Source organism: Apteryx mantelli, chromosome 10 (genome assembly GCF_036417845.1).
Source record: "Apteryx mantelli isolate bAptMan1 chromosome 10, bAptMan1.hap1, whole genome shotgun sequence".
Taxonomy (NCBI): Eukaryota; Metazoa; Chordata; class Aves; order Apterygiformes; family Apterygidae; genus Apteryx; species Apteryx mantelli.
The window spans coordinates 19093008-19114450 of record NC_089987.1 but is presented as its reverse complement, the minus strand read 5'-3'; the positions used below and the strand labels follow the sequence as shown (position 1 = coordinate 19114450).

Genomic DNA, 21443 nt, shown 5'->3' with positions numbered 1-21443 from the left:
TGCTAAATCACATCTCTTGTTCTCTCCTTATTTTCTTGGAATTTTAATTGTGAATTATAAGGAATGACATAGCTGAACATGTGTTTAATCTACCAGCAGTTCTGAAGGCCGTAGAACAAGCTGAGGGAAGAGCACAAGCTATTCACCCCCCCACCCCCATTTACACAAACTCTAGTGTACTTTGCAGCAGAAATTTGGGGGGCGTTAATGTGATAGGGGACAGATCTGAAACAACTTCGGTTCTCAGCCAAGTCAACAGAAGTTGAGATTGCTCAGCACTTAATTACAGGTATTCAGTTTGTCAAGCTCAGGTACTGGACACGGGTGAAATCCCTGTGTAGGGTCTTCACAACCTAGATTCTTTCTTTTGTGTTATAATCTACTCTTTTCTCGCTTTTATGTATCCAGACATCACTACCAGAGATTTTAAACATACAGACAATTCCTTAGTGCATAATATACACTTTGATTCTTAATTCTGCATGAAAATCAATGGCCTTGAAACCAAAAGTCATATTCTGCTGTTAAGGCACAAACTAATATTGGGGAATATGCAAATCCAAGAAGTAGATCTAAGTACTCCCTGTTGCCACTGTACGCCAGAAGGAAATAGGACTACTAAAAAGGCAGATCATATAGCATCACCGATATCAGGCGCAAAAAGGTTTTGAAGTAATAGTTTCTGTAGCTTTTATGTTATGCTCTCTAGAACAAAAGGAGCCTTAGCTGATGATAGCAGGCTGCTGAGATTGCAGAAACTCCTGGCTTCCAAATACATCATGTTGCACACCTCTTCCCTTTGTGCACTAAGGCTATATACATACAGATTGAAGTGCATTCTTACATTTTTTGTTATTAGACATGGATCAACTGAAGAAAAGATACATTTATCTTGCAGAAGCAGTGCTTCTTCTCTGCTCATTTTACAGAAACTATCTTCATTAAAATATACATGAATTAACTTGCCAAGCAGATGTTATTCTGGCGGTGTCCTCTGTGCCATCCAGATAGAATAAATCACCTTTCCAAAAAACTTCCATTTTCTCTTAATACTGAAGCCCTCTATTACCATTTATAGAAATCTTGTGATCTTTTTAAATAAAAAAGAACTCTGTGTGTTTTTTTCAATTGGAAAAAGCAACACAGTAGTTACTTTATCGTGAAAGGTTCAGTGTTTGCAGTAATATGCATTAGAACACTGACATTTCTAATGGAAGAACAAGCCTCTGACCCTATTTTGAAATGCCAATACAACTTTAGTGCTTGCATTTTAAAATACTTATTTCCTTCATAGATATTTTATGGGTAGATCTCAGTCCCTCACCAGTAAATATTCTTATTTTTACATTAACAAAAATCCAAGACTAACACAATGCTGTAACGTGAAAGATTTTCCCTCTTGGAAATCAGACTGTCTTTTCTTGTCTTAAACTCAGAATCAAAGGCATAAAATCACGTGCACACTTGCTGACGGACAGATGTAGAAGCATAAACATGGAAATGCAAATGCTTCACTCAAACACTAGAAAATGATTTTTTTAATACTCTATGGGGGAAATATCCTTTTTTTGAATTCTTGCGGTTTTTATGTTTGGAGATAATTTGCATCACTTTCAAGCCTAGCTCAGTTTCCTCTATACATATTAATATATGGTTCTGTAGCTTTGTTTGTCCATTTGTTTTTTCCTACAGAAGAACTACTGTAACAAAGTCAGGAAACGGACCTGGTGAAGAAACTAGGGTTTTTTCTGTTACCAGTTCATCAAACTTTCAAGCGAGATTTTCTCTTCCTACCAATGATAATTACACTTCTAAACGCGGTGATCACGGAAGCCAACAGCTCTGCACAGCAGCCCGCCACCCAGCAACTGGTGAGTGCCGTCAGAGTGCAGCTGCCATTTTTGCTGTATTCCCTTTCACAGTCAAAATCAATACTGGCTGACAGGATAAATCACTATCAAGAAAAAGACTCCAACTCCTGACACAAGTTGCCTTTCATAACACAAGAACAAGTCAAGTTATCCTCAAGAAATGCATACGTTTTTGTTCCATAATGGTCAGTATATTCTAGTAGTGTGTCATTTTGATCATATTTTGTGCTAACTACTAACCTCACCCCTGACTCTTCCATCTTTCCTTCTTTTTTCTTTCACTTAACTTTTCACTCCTTACTGGCAAAGCCCTCCTAAAATATTGATATTTATTGTCATGAGAAACGCACCCAACATTTTAGATCTCAACTTCCTCTTTAACCATTATTTCAGCTTTTCTCATTCCAGCATCCATTGAATGTGTGTTAACTACTGTTGTTTCAAATTCCTCTCAAATTCCTTTCTGATCGCCTCAGCTTGGCTTGGTCCACCTTTGGTGCACAGAAATCACTTTCACAAAATGTTTTAAAACTTTCTTTGAAAATTTTTAGATTCTCACCCATTTCCATTCTCCTTTACATCTCTGCTGCCTTTAATCTTTCTGTGTCCACAATTCCTGAAATCTGTTTGCGCCTGAGCTTTTAAGACTCATCTGCTCTTCCTTTCCATGTGTCCTCTAGCAGTTCCTTCTCCTCCCATGAGCCGTTCTTGGCCCACTCGTCTCTTCTCATGGAGGACCTAATCCTTCATATGGTGACTACAACCTTTTCCTTTCCAACATGCTAAACCCCTTGCAGGCCACTGATTTGACACCCCGATGAAACTTGCTTCAGATCCCTGACATCTCTTTGTGAATTTCTTCTCAACTTAAAAACTTTCAATGCCTGATCCATCCTCTACAATCCCGTGAATCTCTGTTTTTGCATGTTGGGTTAAGAAATTCAGAAAACTAGTTCACAGCACGTGATGAACATATGGTAACATACAGAAATGTTACATGTATGCAGATTTTCTCTAGCAATTTATTTGGGAGTACACATATACAATTATGCACTGACCAGGGTGTTTTAAGGAAATTAAGAAATTTGTCTCCCTCCTCCGTGAACTTTAATATTTTAAACATATTCTTCCTCATCATAGTGGAGCCAGAGATACTCCCCCCCTCCATCTCTCTTCTCCTTACTCTGTACTACATTTTACCTTGATATCATACAAGTTAGTGCTAACTTACTAATTTAAGTAACACAGGTAGCTTTCTACCGAGCTGTTAGAAACTTACCCTACATATCCATACACTTTTGTGTACGTATATATACACATACACACACACAGGCTATATCCAAGATAATATACTTTCAGAGGAAAGCCAGACCCATATCAAGGAGTATATGAGAATAAATTCTTTCTGAATTTTCCTCTGTAGGAGGAGATAAGATATCAGACGAACTACCTGTTTTCATTTGGGCTTCTGGAACCTGTGGGGATGGAAGAGTATTCCCAGGAATTGTTTCTTTGCCCAAATTGCATGTTCCTCCAAATAGGTTACGCCTTATTTCTCCTATATGTGCATAATGGAGAGGATGATTAATCTCCAAACTCAAAAGAAAATTTAGAATTCATTCACACACTTCTAAATTTCACTTGTTTCTTTATATATATCTCTTGAAACAAACCTCTGCCTAAAAGGCCAAAAGAAATGTTATTTTATTAAGTGCCATTTGGATAAAATTCTAGCCGTTTCAAAGACATAATATGCAGAAAGTAGCAGAGATAAAACAGAAAGAATAAAAGTATGGAGAACTCCTTGTGGGACCCTTAAAGTTTTATGAGACTAGCCTTAGCCAAAGATCTCTGAACGTATAAATGTAAATTAATTGAAGCAATTGAATCTTTACCTGCATAAATTTGTTATATTTAACAATTAAAATCTATTTAAATGTTAATGATCTAAAATTTAAAACGTGCCCCCTATTAACAGCAATGAAACCCTTTATAGTTTAATCAATACTAATAAAAGGAAAATGTTATGGTAAGAAAATCTTATGCATTAGCAGCTACTGGAGAACAGGAATTCTTGATAAAGTTTTCTGTAATGAGTTAGACATGACTCTACATTCTGCTATGCATATTGTATACGAGAAATCTGCAAAGGATGATTTTAAGAAGAAAGAGACTAAAAATTCTGTATACACTTTGGAAGATTACTTCATCATTAGGGATTGTTACTGTATATGCACTAACCAACAACTGCATATCAAAATTCTACCAAGCAACTCTAAGACGCTGAAGAATGACATTTGAAATGATCCATTTATCGCTATCTAATACATGCCTCTTGTACACATAACTTCAGTTACAAACTCATAGCACCCAGAATTGCTAGGCAGCAGTCATCTTTGAAAACGAACCTGCTATGCAATTATCAAGTGTGCCTTGCTGTATCCTATAGGCGCATCCTGTATTTCAGTTCATCGTATTTTTACGCAATTGTTTGCAGCATCTTCTAAAACGCACATCCCATCTGTCACATACATCTTTTTTTATTAAATGATAATTTCTCTGTATATTTATTTGTGTCTTCATCCACAAATTACTGCCATATATATATATTTTTTCATATACATATTCAGTTTTTTGGCAGTGGATTTCATTAAACTTTACACATAAGCTCTTTTCAATTTCCATGTATAAACTGGATTATTTCCCTCCTAAACTTTTCATATCACAGAAAGGAATTGACCTCATAACATTTTCACTGACAGGGAAATCCACACAAACATTAAGACTTGATCTTGAAGACTTGAAGGGCTTTTCCATCTGAGCCCTTCCAGAAATCAGTCCACTTATTACTAGTCTCCTTTTCAAAACTTGTCTCCATACCCTGGCAGCAGAGGGCAGAAGTTGGGTACAGAAGAAACCAAAGTCAGGCACAAAGAAATGCAAGACCATTACTGATAAATTTTCTATCCTGGGAGCCAGCATGTAAAATTTCAAAACCATAGTATTCAAAATCAGTCTCAAACTTGGGTGTCTAGAAGAACTTCTAAAATAAGTTTAGAGGGCCACCAGGTACTGAACTGAAGGATACTTGGTCGAGAGGGGCAAACACCCCTGAAGTAACTCAGCATACACACTCTTCCCTTTTTTCCTATAACGTTCCATCAAGGGTTTTATCATTGCTTAAACATGACCAGAAAAAAGAGCGAGGGGATACCAGTGAGCCATCCGGATCCCTAGATTTATGGCTGCACCGTACCACCAGAGGGCACACACAGTTATAAATGAAGATACCTAACTTGAACGAGTGAAAACTAATTACAATCGTTCTTCGTCTCTCCTAAGCTCAGAAAAGGAATAATGCAATCAGCTCTGAAACACAAAATTTCTGAGAAGACAACTCAGGTTTAAAATCATACCAATCATGCAGAGTAATTTTAAGGCATTTCTATTCAATGACATGTGCCAGACCACCCTTCATTTGTACTGCCCCAAATCACCAAAGATTTGGCCTAACAAAAGAAATCACATCCCAATGTCTTTAAAGAACCCATGGAGCTTTTCACAGCCCCCCATGCCCTGTCCAACATCCAGCTTGAATTATGCTGCACAGTGTTTGCAACTTCCCCTGTTACTTCAGTAAGTTAGTTTTCTTTCTTGTTGCCCTACCTACATAAAGGTGGTGCAGGCTGGCACAGGAATATGCAATTTTTATACATACTGTCTGTCGACCACTTTTCTTTTGAGTAGCTGGATCCATAAGCAGCAATATGTTTGATTATTATTATACCATTAAGGACCATATCGTGTCTTCATACAAAACATTAAGTGATTAACTTAAAACTTAGTAACTGGATATACAATACCACCACAGCAAATAAGAAAGCTCCAATGAATGTTAATAGACCTCCATATTTTATAAATCACTAAAATTTTTAGTAAATCATTCAAAGAACAAAGAAGTTTTCTGAAAAGAAATCTTTAGTTGCTAAAACAAGATAATTATCTTAACAATAGTTGACTTGATGAAACTAAAGATAGTCTGGCACTAAAATGAAATGATAGTCACTATATCCAAACAAGTCTTCTAAAATAAAACTAAAAATTAAGATAATATACCTTTTCAATGGACTATATATAAGGAAGACTCTTGTTTCATATACTGAAATTAATTTATTCACTATTTTTCTATATCCAAGGTATTCCAGGCAGATTATAAACTAAGTTTAGAACATACGCTTGTGAAGTTCCTTTACATGTACATTCTGATGTACAACATCTGAAATCTAGAAAATATCAGAAACATAAAAAACAGATGACAAATGTTTGTGGGTTTTTTCCAAGACAGATAGATAAACTCTGCTCTGGCTTTACTTCCACCTTCTATTCTTAATGACATACACAATTATAAGAAGAAATAATATGTCTGAAGATGCTAGATGTTTAGTAAGTTATGAAAATAATTATTAACATGTTTATGATAATTCCTACATTTCACTTCACAAAAAAAAAACAACCTGGGTTCTTATAGACAAATTAGAAGCAAAAAATCATTTACATGCACACGGTGGTATTTCCATATGGTTAGATGCCAGAACAAGAAGAACAAAAAAGTTTTGTTTTTTCACGCCAAAATAGAGACACTACTTAAGAAGGACATAAAGAAGAGCAATCAGTATGATCAAATATAAGGAAAGGAGTCTTTAAGAAGAATGATTAAATAGAGTAAGACTGTTCAGGCTAGAAAAGTGATCACAAAGGGGAGATGTGACGGAACTCCACAGAATCATTAGAGAATGAAAGACTAGGGAATGACTTTTCACTGTTTCCTAACATAAGAAACAAGCAATCCAAAGCAGATACCTTTTTATAGAAACTTATTAAGTAGTGCAACTGCTCACAACAGAATATTGAGGATAATAAAAGTCTATATGAGTTAAAGTGAATGCAGAAATTCACTGAGAAAAAAATATCTATTGAGGACCATTAAATACACAGATACTGCCTTTGCAACATAAATTGTTAGCCTCATATCACTGGAGCTAGATCAATATCCAAAGAGAAAAACCACTATATACTTCTTGTATTCGTATTTCCTTCTTTTGGTATCTGCTGTTGTCCAGCTTTGTATGATACTGAGCTGGACTGGTCTTTGGTCGTACCTGGCACGGTCCTACTTACTATGGAGGCATGGAGGACAGCACCATGGACTATTGCACTTCAACACCCTTTTTTCCTCTTATTGACAGAAACGTTCTTCTTCACATTATTGTATTAAAACCACATGCAAGGACAGCACTTTTAAATTATTATCCTTGAATTGCCTAATTATACTGTTCAGAATGTAAGTAGTTTGTACGCAGAACGTACACGCATTATGATATTCACTGAACAGAGGGATCGTTGGCAGCAACTAAGGACACTAGTGAGCTACAGCTGAAGTGTAAAGATGCAGTATTGTTCCTGGGCAAATGTTTGCTGAGAAAGAAAGTTTGCACAATGAAATAGATTGCTTCCTTGAAGGGGGAAGGTGGAGTCTCTAACTTGCAATTTTTATGATGGAAACAATCTCAAAATAGGTGCCTGGCTCAAGTGAATCTCCCACGCTCAACCCGCTGTCTTTCCTCCTCTCCACCACAACACTTATTGATGATAATAATTTATCTACTACTGTACAGTAGGTGTTCAGCCTAACTTAAATCATACACGCACATGTTTAGATTATTAACTAGCTAATATACTCGCCAATAGTTACCAAAACTCTGGTATGAAAAACAAACAAAAAAACAAGCAACATGTCACACAGGCTGGAGAATTTTTTGGTTTAAAGAACCTAAAAATTATTCATAAGCTTGGAAAGAATTTTTATTCAGAATAAAGGACAAATGCTGTCCTTTTAATTATCAACATTTATCTCTGGGACAAGAACATCAGGTATATAATATAGGAGATTCTTTTAATATAGAGGACAGATGGCAACTTCACTCCTGGGATTTACTTAGACTGCCCCAGAAAAAAAGAAAAGAAAACAAAAAACCCCCCATAATTTTAAAAGGCTTTGAGAATTCCCACAGGAATGCTAGTCTGGACACAAGAAAGCTTGACTGCCCTGTTTGCAAAGCAAATGATAAAGCATGTCAGGAATGTACAGAAGCTCTTCAGGACTAAAATGTACAAAACTAACTTAAAGAATATGTTTCCTTGCCATCTATATTGGCAGAATCAGGCACTGCTGACTTTCATTTTGGAAACAGGATTAAGCTACCAGAATTTCTGATGATGTAATATGTAAGCGCAATATGGCAGGCAGTAATGCTTAGGAAAGAGGTAATTTGCTTCCTTTGCGACATTCAATACACTAATAAAACCAAAGTAAATTTTGTAACACCTTTAAAAGCATTTTTCCTTGTCTTAAATCATATATGCAGCCACACATGCACGTGGCATTTCACAGGCATGTTTCATGCTTCTCTTACAGAGTGTTAATATCATAAGCAGTGAATCAACACTTTTTGCTTGAGTGTCAATACTATTAATGTTCTGCTGGGTAAAACAGTCAGAAGCAAACCAGTATTCTAAACTCTCTCTGACAATAGTTAGCCTTCCTACCCTTGGCTTTCAGCACAGTAAAACCATTTACTTTTTAAAATATTCTCATGGAAAGATCAAAAGTCTGAATAAAAAAAAGTTTAATACTGGTTTAAGAAAACTGGAAGAGATACTGCACGCAATAGCATTAATTGAATACTCTGCAACTGCAAAGTAATGTGATTATTACCGGGAGTTTACAAGTTTACACTTCTGTAGAAAACATCAGAATATAGTTGACTGAATCATTCTTATCTCCATTTCTGGTGCTTTGGGCCACAAATGATAAGTTCCATCTCTCCTGGTTTGTTTACATTCATTTCAAAAGCACAAAACAATAAGTTCCATAATTTTTTTAAGCCTCTATATGTAAAAAAATGGAATAATACAAATATCTTTCCTCCTTCATTGTAGACCAAAGTTTTAGAATAACAGTATTTTATACTGCACGAAGTGCCCTCTAAATAATTAAACCATTCTGCTCCATTCCTAAGTATATTAAAAAAAAACCAAAAAACCCAACATATAGAACAAGCACAGCCACCAATACAGGATTTGCCCCTCTCTGAATTAATCCAATTATTCAAATGTCAGTTATAACTGTCAGAGAGCGGTTCCTTGGGCTGGACCAAACTGTTAAAAATTAAAACTGTTTTACCTCGTTTAGTCTCTCTGCCTTTTTAATGTAAAATCCATGGTCTTGACAAAAAGTTGTGGGATTTGACACCCAATGCAACACAATCCTATTTCTGTCATACATGCATAATTCACTTTGGAAATTTGCACTTGCTTTAAAATATTACTAAAATATACATGTAACATATGCTAATTTAGCCGCATTGGCTTGCAAGCTCCAGCCACTAGGTTATACGTAAACTTTGCCAAGTGCATACACTGTACATAAAGGGATTATAAATGAAAGAAAAGATCACTGTCCCTAGCTCTGTTTCCAGCCTTGGCCAAACTGACAGCCCCAAATCCCAGCAACATCTAACATGCCCTTCCTGTGGAGAAGACAGCCTGTTCTCAGAGTCTTAATTACATCCCAGCTGACTGCCCAGCGTTGCCAAAATCAGGCAACAAACGATGCACCTTCACTTGCAATATGGTCTGCTAAACAGACTCCCAGTCACACAGAAAGAAACTTTCACAACAAGGAGAAATAAAGGGACAAGCTAGAGAAGGAGGCAGAGGGCAAGCAGCAATCAAGGCAAGGAAAAAGCCTCTCGGCAGCCTCCTGGGGGACGGGAGCAGCAGCACGGAACAAACAAGGCTCTCCCCGCTCAGCACAGCCCCGCGGCCCAAGGTGCCTCGCGCCAAGGACCGCTGTTCTCCAAGATGGGCCACTCTAACTAAGGCTCGCTAGATTAATGATGGCTAAGGAAGGCTAACCAACCCCACACTGCTCAGGCCATTATAATTACAGAAGAACAGCATGCTGCATTCTGCAATCGCAAATGGTATCATATGTTTTCCTGGCTGGCTTGCAGGAGGAGCTTTATTTACCCAGACGAAATCCGAGAACTGGAGATTTAAAGCAACAGAATTTTAAAATGAGAATTAACAGCATTACATGTGTTTCTGGATACCAGTAGCACTAAAGTTATGCTAAGATCTGTTTTAGCTTGCAGACCTACTAAGACCAAAGTCTCGGGGATGGAGAATACTGGCCTGTCCTATTTGAAGCAGATGGTTATACTTAAAATATTTAAATTATGCAAAACATTGTATTTTCTTAACTCAAAGAATTCAATTTTACAAAAGTGCTAATAAAGGGTAATATTGTCTTTACTAAGACAATATGACTTTTTTAGGCTCTATAAAATAAAACATCACTCATTAGAAGTGCTAAGGAAATGCAGAGATTCTTTTCTACTAATTCAAAAAATATTATGTCAGTTACCTTCTGAAAGAAGGACTTTAGATTATTTTTCTCATAAACCTTGTTATATACAAATATATCAATACTTTCTAGAAATATTAGGTAGACGCTGACATTCAATACATTTTTTTCCACATATTTCCAGAATAGCTTACAATATTAAAAATATATATAATTTAGGTTACCCCAAGTACAAAGGTAACTATCCAGTCAATAAAGCTAGCTAATTCTAACAAATCATTACATTTCATTTTCAAACTTGCATCCTTCTCAAAGACACATTTGATGAATAGTATAATATGATATGTATATAAAAATAAGTGACACTTTTACTAAAACAGGTATCTGCTCCACTGATTTAATAATATTCCTTCCATTTTACTATTTTCTTTCCATCTTTAAACATTTATATGATGGACCATCTGCTTCCAAAAGAGTCAAAGAATTTTTGCCACTGACTTTACTGGGAACAAAACTAAGCGTTGCTGCATACTATACAAACCAACAAGGATATGCTACAAACAATAAATCTTAATGCTTTATGAATGAGGTTAAATTTATCTCTTGGAAATAGTTCCAGAGAAGTCAACCTTATTGACATAAGTTTACAACAGGATAGAACCCAGATATAACAACTTGCACACAGTTTAGTTACATGTTTTTTCCCTTTCCAGCACTTTATTTAAAAAAAGAATTATAAAAATCAATTATTATAGTCAGAGTACATAGCATTTAAGCCAAGGGTTAAAGTTACTATCTTTTAGTATAAACCTGTCAAGAAACATTCCTTGGAACACAAGACTTTTCATCAATACCTCAATTCAAAAAAATCAGCTGAGTTCAGAAGATTGTGCTTAATAGAAAGTACAATCCTGCTATTTTAGTACAGAACTAAGTCTGTTATTCTTACATTTTAATCTTCAGCTCTGAAACCTCTAAAACAGGATGGAATTTGCCTACCAAAACACAAGTTAGCATCAGATGCTTTGCAGTGCCATAAAATCATAGAATTGTTGCCATGGTTTATCGGCAAATATTGCAAATATTCATTAATTCCTGCATATGTTTGCTGTTAAGTATTGCCCTTCTCTTCTCCACAGAGATGCAAAAACTATGACAGCAACATGACTAAAGCCAAAATGGGAAGAAGGGTTCCTCTGTGATTACGGTGACATCAAACTACTACTTGTGCAGTCCGGGAAGAAATAGTGTTATTTTTATCTTAGGATTTCTGTTATGCTAGAAATAGAGACCATATAAGACAAAACTTTAGATAGATATATGTGCACGCAACCTTTCATCTGGATCTGCTGATACATTTTGGACCTTAATGAAACCACTGAAAAGCCTCCTTCCTACATTCGCAATTACAGCACAGAATTGGTGTCCTGAAGATGGTACTGAAAGATGGAAGACAAACATTTACAAAAAAGTATGACTCCTCAGAAATTTATTTACTTTAATAGATATCTAAATTTAGATAGTTTTATTTGTTGCATTCTAAGAATATTCTGGGTTCAAGGTTTCTTGGATGAAGATAAATGACTAGGAAATATATGAAGTTAGCTTTGCATTTTATTTTGTAATGTTACTATTGGCATGAATTCACAGGCAAAATAACTCCCTTCCCTTGGATTTTGGCGATATACTGCTCCTGGTTGACTTGGAAAGGAAGTGCATCCTTCAGGGCTGGATGTCAAAAGTGGCACCCTCAGCAGACAGACCTAGCTAAAACTCCTTATTTAGCCATTGAATAAGTGGTATACTGAAGGGAGAAAAAAGGTTGATTTTTTAAGAGGCAACAGGGTCGTGTACACTTTCAGGTTGTGTCCACACTAAAAAGCTATACTTACGTAAACACAGTAGTGTATAAATAAGCTTCTACATTGCCCTTAGCACAGAAAAATGCTTATCAGTATGAAGGTGCTTTACATCAATCAAGTTGCTCTCATGGATGATGAATAAACTATACAACTATGGGCACCTTTATACTGCTGTAACAGTCTCCACATTAGGGACATTAACTCTATCTCCAAAGTGATACAACTTTACTAGAGTTCTACCAGTATTATTACTTTGACAGAAAATAAGTCCTCTAAGTAACACTACCATAATATCCATCTTGTAATTGCTGACTAAACTTTGAAAAAAAGGAAGCATTTCTTTTCTTTTCCAAAGTTCTATGCGCATAAGTTCACTACACTTTTGCTTTACTTCAAGAATTCTGATTTTTCTCTCTCTCAAAATATGGAAGCATAAGAATTCCTTCATGACTTTTTCACTTCCCTATTGTCTTTTACGCAAGTCTTGCCTCCCCTCTTCACAGACATTCTTTCCTTTTTATTGCTTGAACCAAAAAATACCTTTAAAAATTCTTTTTCTGATACTACTGTGAATTATGTTTTCAAACCTGAAAATCTATGGACCTTCTGTGGCAGCCTCTCTGTAGGAATACGGGGAGTGAAAGAAGCCCAAGAGGCCTTCTGAATTTGCAGGTAGATGACCATTTACAGAATCTGCCAAAAAATTCAGCTTTTCAGTGCAATAAATATCTATAAAAATATTTTCACTCCACAGTTCTACCTCCCTCTTGAGACACACACAAAGACCAGTAGACCTAGGCAGTCACACAAGGGATCATACACAGTACCTTTTACAGTAATGTAGTAACTCCCTTGTGTTCCTGACACTTTCATTAAGCAACGCTTCCTTCTGCGGATCTTGGGGCATGATCCTTTTTTTAATGTGGTTTAAGAAATAACAGAGGACTTTTAGACTTTTTTTTTTTTAATATATATTGACGAGCAAGTGAAGAGTTAACAGGACTGTGTGTGACACATATATTGCCTCTAAAAATGAGATAAAGTTTGCCATATATATTTGTTTCTAGCACTGGTGAAGTAGATTCCATTTACCCCAAAACATTTAATCAAATACAATTGTGGTTGCAAGTTAAAGTGCAGACCAACAGTTAAAAAAAAACACAGTGAGGACACCATAATATACAAACTAGCCTTCAGAAAGCATAATTGACACTTTAGCAACTAAAAGATGATTTTGCTAGACCATATTGAGAATATGTTCTTGAGAATATATCATTGGAAATATCCAATTTTTTAACAAGGTGCCGTGTACTTTTCTTTTCAAAACCACTGAGACCAAAAAGAAAAAAAAATCATCTTAACCTCAGGCTGCTTTCACAAACGCCTAAAAAATTCAACCTACACCATCTTCTTGAATCTGCTGAATATCAAAATATCAGGTGTTTTTTCTTTCCAAACTTCTCATGGCATAGAGCCCTTAGAACAATATGCTACCAAAGCATGGAAGTATGCATTGGCTATCAGTCAACTAATAGCACTGTTAACTTTGCTCCGTGAGACTTATGGGGGTAGCGTGGGATTAATCCTCCAGATGGTCTGCAGTGGTGGGGTTGCTGCAAAGTTGCATCATGGCAACTGTGGAATGCATTTTTACTGGATAGCTGCACTGCTAGGAGCAGTGTAGGGCTGAAGCCCACTATACATGGATACGGATTTTCCCAAACACATTGGATATCGTAGAATTTGAGAGTAAAAATTCATGTATCTGAACCAAAGATCTAAGTTGCAAAGGATGTATTCTTGCGGACTACAGATAGGTGTCTAAAGACCTGGGGAAGAAGAGAGGAAGGAAACAGAATGGAAAAGGGGAAACAGAGGAAGGATGTGGTAAGAGTATTATCACAACACAGGAATAACATTAAGGAAATAAATGTAAATTTATGACCAGTGGATAACTGTTTATTCTCTTCAGTAGTTGAACGCTACTTAGTTTTTCTTTTTTAATTTTCTTACAGAAGGTTGCTTACTGTATAGAAGTTTGAAGTATTAGCTATACAGATACATATTTTCTTTACATTTATAAATAAAGACATGGTATGTTTTTCCCTCCTTTACCTCTGGCTGTTGCCAGAGATGTCCAGGATCTCAGTGCCGCGAGCTCTGATTTGTAGATTATTTTATTTCTGTGAAAAGTCCTGAAGTTCTGGCCACACTGCCTGCTTAAAACAGAGTAAAACCTGTAGATTTACATGACACAATGCTGATTTTGGATCAACTGGGCAAAATAAAATATTTGAATACACCTCACTAAACTTACTGCCCTGTATTTTTGCAAGACAACAAAATAAATTGATGGTGCAGCACCACATCGGAGGTTCATTCAACTGGAAGACTGCTGCTTCAGTGGGCACAATGGCAGCACAAAGGTTGCACTGTGGATGTGAATTCATAAACATTAAAAGGTATAAGGAATTAAGAGACTTTTATAACAAGGTGGAAGATGCTGAGACCTTCCTGGAGATGCAGGTCGTCTCTCCTGAGTCTTTGGAAGACATGCACAAATCTTTTTGCCGAGTCTTTTGCAGGTTCAGTACTAATCTCTCTTGTAAAAATATAACAGGAAAGAAAAAGCCACATCATCCAAGCTCTTTGAGATGAACAGGATTAAAATTGGGCATGGCTTAAAGAAAAATTCCTATTTCAAGAAGAAAACAACATTTTTTGCTGTTTTTTGGACATAAATTAGCTGAAAAGGACACACACAAATAAACCCAGAGACCTTTGAGGTCAAGTAGTCTGAGTTACAGCGCACATCCAACAGTAATCACACAACTGATGTCTGAAAAAAACTCAAGTTTTAGTTAAGACAGATGGAAAGATTCCACTAAAATTGTATCTGCAAGCTATCTGCATAACTTTCTTACGTAACAGACTTCACACAACCGTCAGGAAATGGCTCCTGACATATAACTCAGCTCTGTCTCCATTAGTCTTGGTACATCATGCACATATTACACTATATAAAGACTAGTTACTTAAGTAGCCTCTGAAGTTCTACTTTTAGAACATTTTTTTGTTGTTGTTACTTCTACCATCTCCATAAAAACATGCTAATCAAATAAAGTAGTAAGCTTTCAGTTTGATGTTCTGATGAACATTAGTGGGAGTATCAACTATAAATTCAGCAGCAATATCTAGTAAGTTAATTTTTGCCTATCTTCAGTTGTCCATTTGTTCGTATATTTTCTTTTCAGTGATTACTTAATAATGCTGAACTGAGGTAGAATATATAGACTTATAAATAAGTCATGCTTTATCAGCATGATCTGAATAATTATTTTCCACAGATATCGCATGCCAAATGAAAATTCCAAATATTCTGGAGTGTTGAAACTGGAGCTTCCAGTTCATTGCATTAAAGACAGATCTAAAGATGCAGGAAGAATTGCAGCTTGCTGAGTCAGGCCCACTGGAACAAGGAAGAATGAAAATTAGCTATAACAGCACAACTACTGGGAACTTCTACCTATGTACCTTGTATTTTCAACAGGCTATATAAATATTATGGGACTGATACTTCAGGCTAAAGAAATACTCCTGCCTAGTCCTGAAGAGCACATCCTTCACAAGTTTTCTGTGTTGTGGGATGCCATGCCCAAAGAACAGGTCGACATCTGTAGGAAATGATGCCATGGTAACCCAGAGGTAAAGGAGGAAGGGATACAAAAAGCAGAACCATGAGTGCAGGCTTCCACTAGCTAATTCTCTGGGAAAGGAAGTAAATAGTACAGCTTTCAGGCATTGCTTAGAAGCAATGTAATAGTTCCACTACTGATCAGTTTTGGAAAGGACCCAGCTGCAGACTCTGCATTTGGGTTTTTTTTTTCCCCTCCTCTTTCTACAGAAAATAAAACTACTCTAATCCAGCTACAATTAATCAGTTATATCATCACCCAACTCACATCCAAATTGGAAATCACATCCATCTTTTTAGCTAAACGAATTACAGTGGCAGGCTCTAAGCAGATTATTTGCTTTTAGTGTTACAAGTTAAAGAAAGTACCTCTAGGGTGGCAGAGAGAGAGCGGAGTTTTTAGGTGTTCTAAGAAACCATCTGCCTTTCCTACGCTGCAATAAAAATGACGCTGAAATATAGCTCCTATGAACAATTGGGCCTTCTAGTATTTATATGCTTAATAATATGCTGTACAGAAAAAGTAGGAATATTCAAACCTTTTTCTCTTGGGCCAAGAAATAAGAAGTACAAGCTACTGATGAAGGCAATGAAGAACTTACACAGTCCACTAGGAATAAAAGGCATTATAAATCATTAGCCATTAAGGATAAGTTTCTAAAATGAACAGTATAACTAGATATCCAAGAGTTCCCAAAGAGCAGGATGAGATCTTTTGGCTTGCTGATCACTTTCAGATTTTAAACATTAGGAGAAACAATACTGGAAGTACAGGCCTAAAGTACACAACGGAAGGTGGTGTAGAGCCCCAAGCTAACATCACATTAGGTGCACGCAGCTTCTTGAACCCAAGAGAGCAGCTTATAGATCTCAGTCTGCTAAGTTGCTCAGAAAAAGGACAGAAAAGTGAAGTGATTACTGTATAGATATACTTCTGTAGAGAGAAGACACTGTGCGTTAAGGGTTTTTTTTCTGTCTAGCAGAGCAAATTGTAGTAAATACTAAAGACTAAAAAATTGCTGAAGCCAACCATTCAAATAGAAAACAGGACTATTAAATTGTGAGGGTGATTAACAATTGAATTAAATTACCACAGGGAGTGGTAGATTCTCCATTTCACATTGTCCTCAGACCAACGGATACCCTTCTGAAAGATGCATTTAATGCTGAAGACAAATCATTGGACTCAATATAGGGAAAACCAAGTGAAATGTAATGCTTTATGATATACAGGAGGTCAGACTAGATTATCTAATGGTCCCTTCTGGCCTTAAACTCCATGAATCTATGAATCACAGAGCAAGAACACAGAACAAATACAGCAGATTGAAACTAAACTTCTAAGTCTTTTTTAATGTTTGCTCCTTCAGACAGAACTGATTTCAACTCTAATTTCAGCCCTACTTTAATTTTACCAATGACATCCAATTCTTTTGATGTACTGTTTAAAAATTTATTAAATTTGCATTCAAAATATTTGCTTAAATCAACAATACATAATACCACAAAGGCAAAATTTATCTACATTACTAGAAGGTTTCAGACTTAAAAATGGCATTCATTTTAGATGAAGGAAATACATTATCCTACTATAGTATTCTGTTAAGCACAATCCTTGAATCAGGCTCTGAACATCCACTGAAACATGCTTTTGATGAATGCACAAGAGGAATGCCATATTCATTCAGCATCCATAAATCAACTTGAATAATTTAATACCTGTTGAAATCTTCCTCCAATTTATTATATGAAATAATAACATGAGAAGTAATTACAATAAAGAAAAAGTTCAGGTGCAACAGCATTAGTTCAACATCTAGGATCAAGTGTCAGTGGAGATTAACAAATTTCATTCATTTTATCTCCAGTACTGGAGACACGCTGCTCCCAGCCTTAATAGTCAGGAATGTCTGTTAGTTAAATGACTTTGTAAAGGCAGTCAAGTGAGGGCAGACAGCGACAGTTTAATTAGGGAGCTTGCTATAACTCTATCTGGGAGCTGTAGGCACTGGACTAGAACAAGTGTAAAACTGCACTCAGTACTGACTAGCAAAAAAAAAAAAACCTCCCCAAAACCCTCCACACACACAAAAAAACCCTAAGAAGATACTTTTAATGGCAGGTTCTCTCATTTATTCTGGCGTCAGGTTGGCTACAGGTGAACAGGAGCAACAGAAGCGCTGCAGCAGCAGAAAGGTGAGGTTAAGAGAGCAATCATTTATCTTGTATTGATTTCTGGACACTATGTCCTAGATGCATTCCCAGATAGAATGGCAGCTCTCTGCTTTGTGTCGCTAAGAGAAGAAAATGCCTAGCACCGGCGGCCATTGTTTCCTATCAGATTTCCTTTTAGAAACATGCCACACTTAGAATTTTATTCAGACAAGGAAATCCAAACAAGTTTATCACAGAAAAGGAGGGTTAGGGGATGGTTAATCAGCCATTTGTCTTTGCTGCTGGGTAGCTGGGAGTCAAGGGGTCAAAAACGAGCACAATTGGACCATTTGGTTTTATCTCAGGTAACCCTACATCTCTGGTAATTGAACCCATTGCACTCGGTCAGAGTTCCTGTCACTCATATTCAATGTCTGTCATTACTGAGAAATGCTTCATGACATATTACACTGACAGAACCACCACGGCAAGACTAGCAAGAATCCCCAGGCCCCAGAAGCAGAAGACAATGGCAGCTTCTTTCAGACCAGCGATGTTTAACATCTTATGTGCTGACATTGCAACTGGAACCACAATAACACCAAAGTATAGCAAATGAAAGATAAAAAAAAAAAAGCCATAGTTTATCTGCTACAGGGACTAGCAGGCAACAAATAAAACAAACTGGCACTCCAAGGTTACTTGTACAAAACACTAAAACCCTTCGAAAACTTATATACAGTATTATGTGTATAAACACACGCACTTAATAATGGACCCAAATACGATACTGATTTTATTTCTAACAAGCTTTATTAACATTTTCTTAGCTATAACAATCCAAATCCTCTTGTTTCTTCTACAGTTTCTCTACTTACATACTGCAAAGCATAAACAGGCAGCATGATCTGCATATCACGCAACATGCTGAAGACAAGGGAAAACACCCTGGCTAGTTAAAACTTCTGAAGTAATCCCGTATGCAGGAATTCTGACTGCAAGGATGCCAGACTTATCCTCTCAGGTTTCAACTTCATAATCTTTATAAGAGATTCCTTAATTCATTTTTTTTCATGAAGGTATCACTAACTTTGCTAAGTCATCTCTGTTGTGTTTGACAGGCACACCCTTACCACTATACTCGATTTATTCAAGCCACCTTCATTGGACTACGCAAATTTTTCTTCTACTTTTGACAGAATCTGTGTCTCAGTCCAGAGGCTGAGAATTATACAAACATTTTAAATACACATTACTATTCTATTAACACATTCATTAGAAGAAAAGTGGATGAAAAGCTGGGAGACTTGCACCAGGAGAAGGGGAACAAAAAACAACCAAGCGTTGAAAATTTCACTGGCATCTTAATAGGCTTAATACAATTTTACCTTCTTTACTAAAGAACATGGAAGCAAGGTATCTAGCATGTCATTTAACTAAATCTCTAAATCAGTTTCACAACTGATGTGAAAATTGATTTCACCATATGCAAAATTTAATTTCTAAGTACCAGCTTTAAACTAAAATAGTTATCAGATTCCAAAGACCCTTTGCCAGCTACCAAATCCAAGTATTAGGATTATACTAGCTACAATTTAATACTTGTAGCAATTTCTTGCACTGATTTTGTGATGTCCAGACTCTGCAGAGGAGAAAAATAATTCTTTTCACTCTGAGTGCCCTGAGTGGCAAATAAGCAGGATTAAATTCTACTCTCAAATTTGGCTGAATTCCAGAATTTTAGCTGAGATTAGTTATATTAAAACACTCAATCTCAAAGCTGAGGCAAATACCAAAGGAATATCAATTGTGTGGAAAGTAAACTTCCATCCTAAGATCACAACAAATTCCACACAGAATAAGTAAATAACAATGGGAACATATCCTTAAATTAGTCAACTCACATTTTATGCAATGAATTTTGATTAATTTATAGAATGAATTGCATTAAGTCAGATTTGTCCACAGCTCTCATGTAACAAGCTAGCGATTCTCTTAAAATCTGGAGTTGCTAGGAAGAACTTTGCCTTTTGCATTTCTCACTATCAGCAAAAAAAAAAAAAGTGACTGGGGATAAAAAAAATCTGAGAATGTATTGCTTGATACTTATAAAAGTTATAATGTTAACTAAAATACATGATTTCTAAAACAACTCTTATTTCTACTTAGAGAATAATTTGTATTACGTTGTGAAGTCTACATTCACCCACATAATCTTAAATAGATTTAGAAACTGTGATTTCCAGCAGTAAAAACAGTTGGGATATCCAATAAGAAATATATGACAAAGAATAAGACAGTAATTTAGCCATTAGGAAATCTGGCACAATAATAATTATCTTGTCATAAAGTAAGATAATATAACTCCAGTCCCTCTGGGCTGGATTTTTATAATGTATTTACATGCTAAAAGTCTTCTTGGAACTAGATGCTTAATTTCAAAGCTCCAAAATTCTACTCTCATGTACCTGCTCTATCCAGCCAACCATTTCTACGCCTTTCCCTACACATTGAGTAAGATCAAGCAATGAGCAAAATTACAGATTTCAGAGTACTATGGCCAAGGAATCAAAATGAATGATATTCAGGTCTACAGCCTAGCAGGGAAAAATGTGTTGCGACAATTTTTCTAATGCTGAAATACCATATCACCAAATGTTCCTGTCAAGGCATGGTTTAATTACCTTGGCACTCATGCCACTTATAATCACCTGTCATTAGCAACAATGCTTGCATCTGTTTACACGTCTGTCAGAAATGCCAGCCCAGCTGAAGTCTAAGAATAAGACAACTTTTGCTAGGATTTGACCCCAGATGTGGAAAGGTCATCCTAAGGTTATCTATCCTCAGAGTGAAATGTGTAGAACAAAAAGGTACCTTATTAATTCCTTAGTTTATAATCCATTTGATTACTTCTATACGTAATTAGAATGCTCTAAGCTAACAAAGCAATACCTTTATTCTTTCAAAACTCTATTTCCTTTAACTTTTTCTTTGGGGGGGGGAGGGGGAGATTTGGAGAGATTTTTGTGGAAGATTTTCCAAATTTACTTTCCCTTTACCCAGAACACATTTGCTCTAGTTCATTAAATTATTTATTTATGGCTTATCCATTTTCCTCAAAGTTTTCCTTTCTGAATCCAGAACCAGTAACTAAATTCTAACTTGTCTTTATAGGTGGTATTACTTTTAAATATAAGAGTGGAGCAAGCTAGCCTAGTGAACATTTTAAAAAGCTAAGAGTCTTTAGGCAGTGACATTGTGAAAATTTCAGGTTTTGCTGGACTACAAATCCAAATGTTATAAAGCATTATCTTCATCCTAACTCTAAAAATGTGCATTTTAGGCTGGCTGCTTAATAATTGATGTTAACTGTCTTCTCAAAACATGATGCATTTTTAAGCTATTTCATATTATATCTGGTTTGAGATTTC

General features: G+C 36.2%; 1 protein-coding gene across 3 annotated transcripts in view; it reads right to left on the bottom strand.

Moving 5' to 3' along the window:
• Positions 1 to 21443, bottom strand: part of FTO (FTO alpha-ketoglutarate dependent dioxygenase) — a 265435-nt gene that overhangs the window by 103241 nt on the left and 140751 nt on the right. The window lies entirely within an intron of this gene.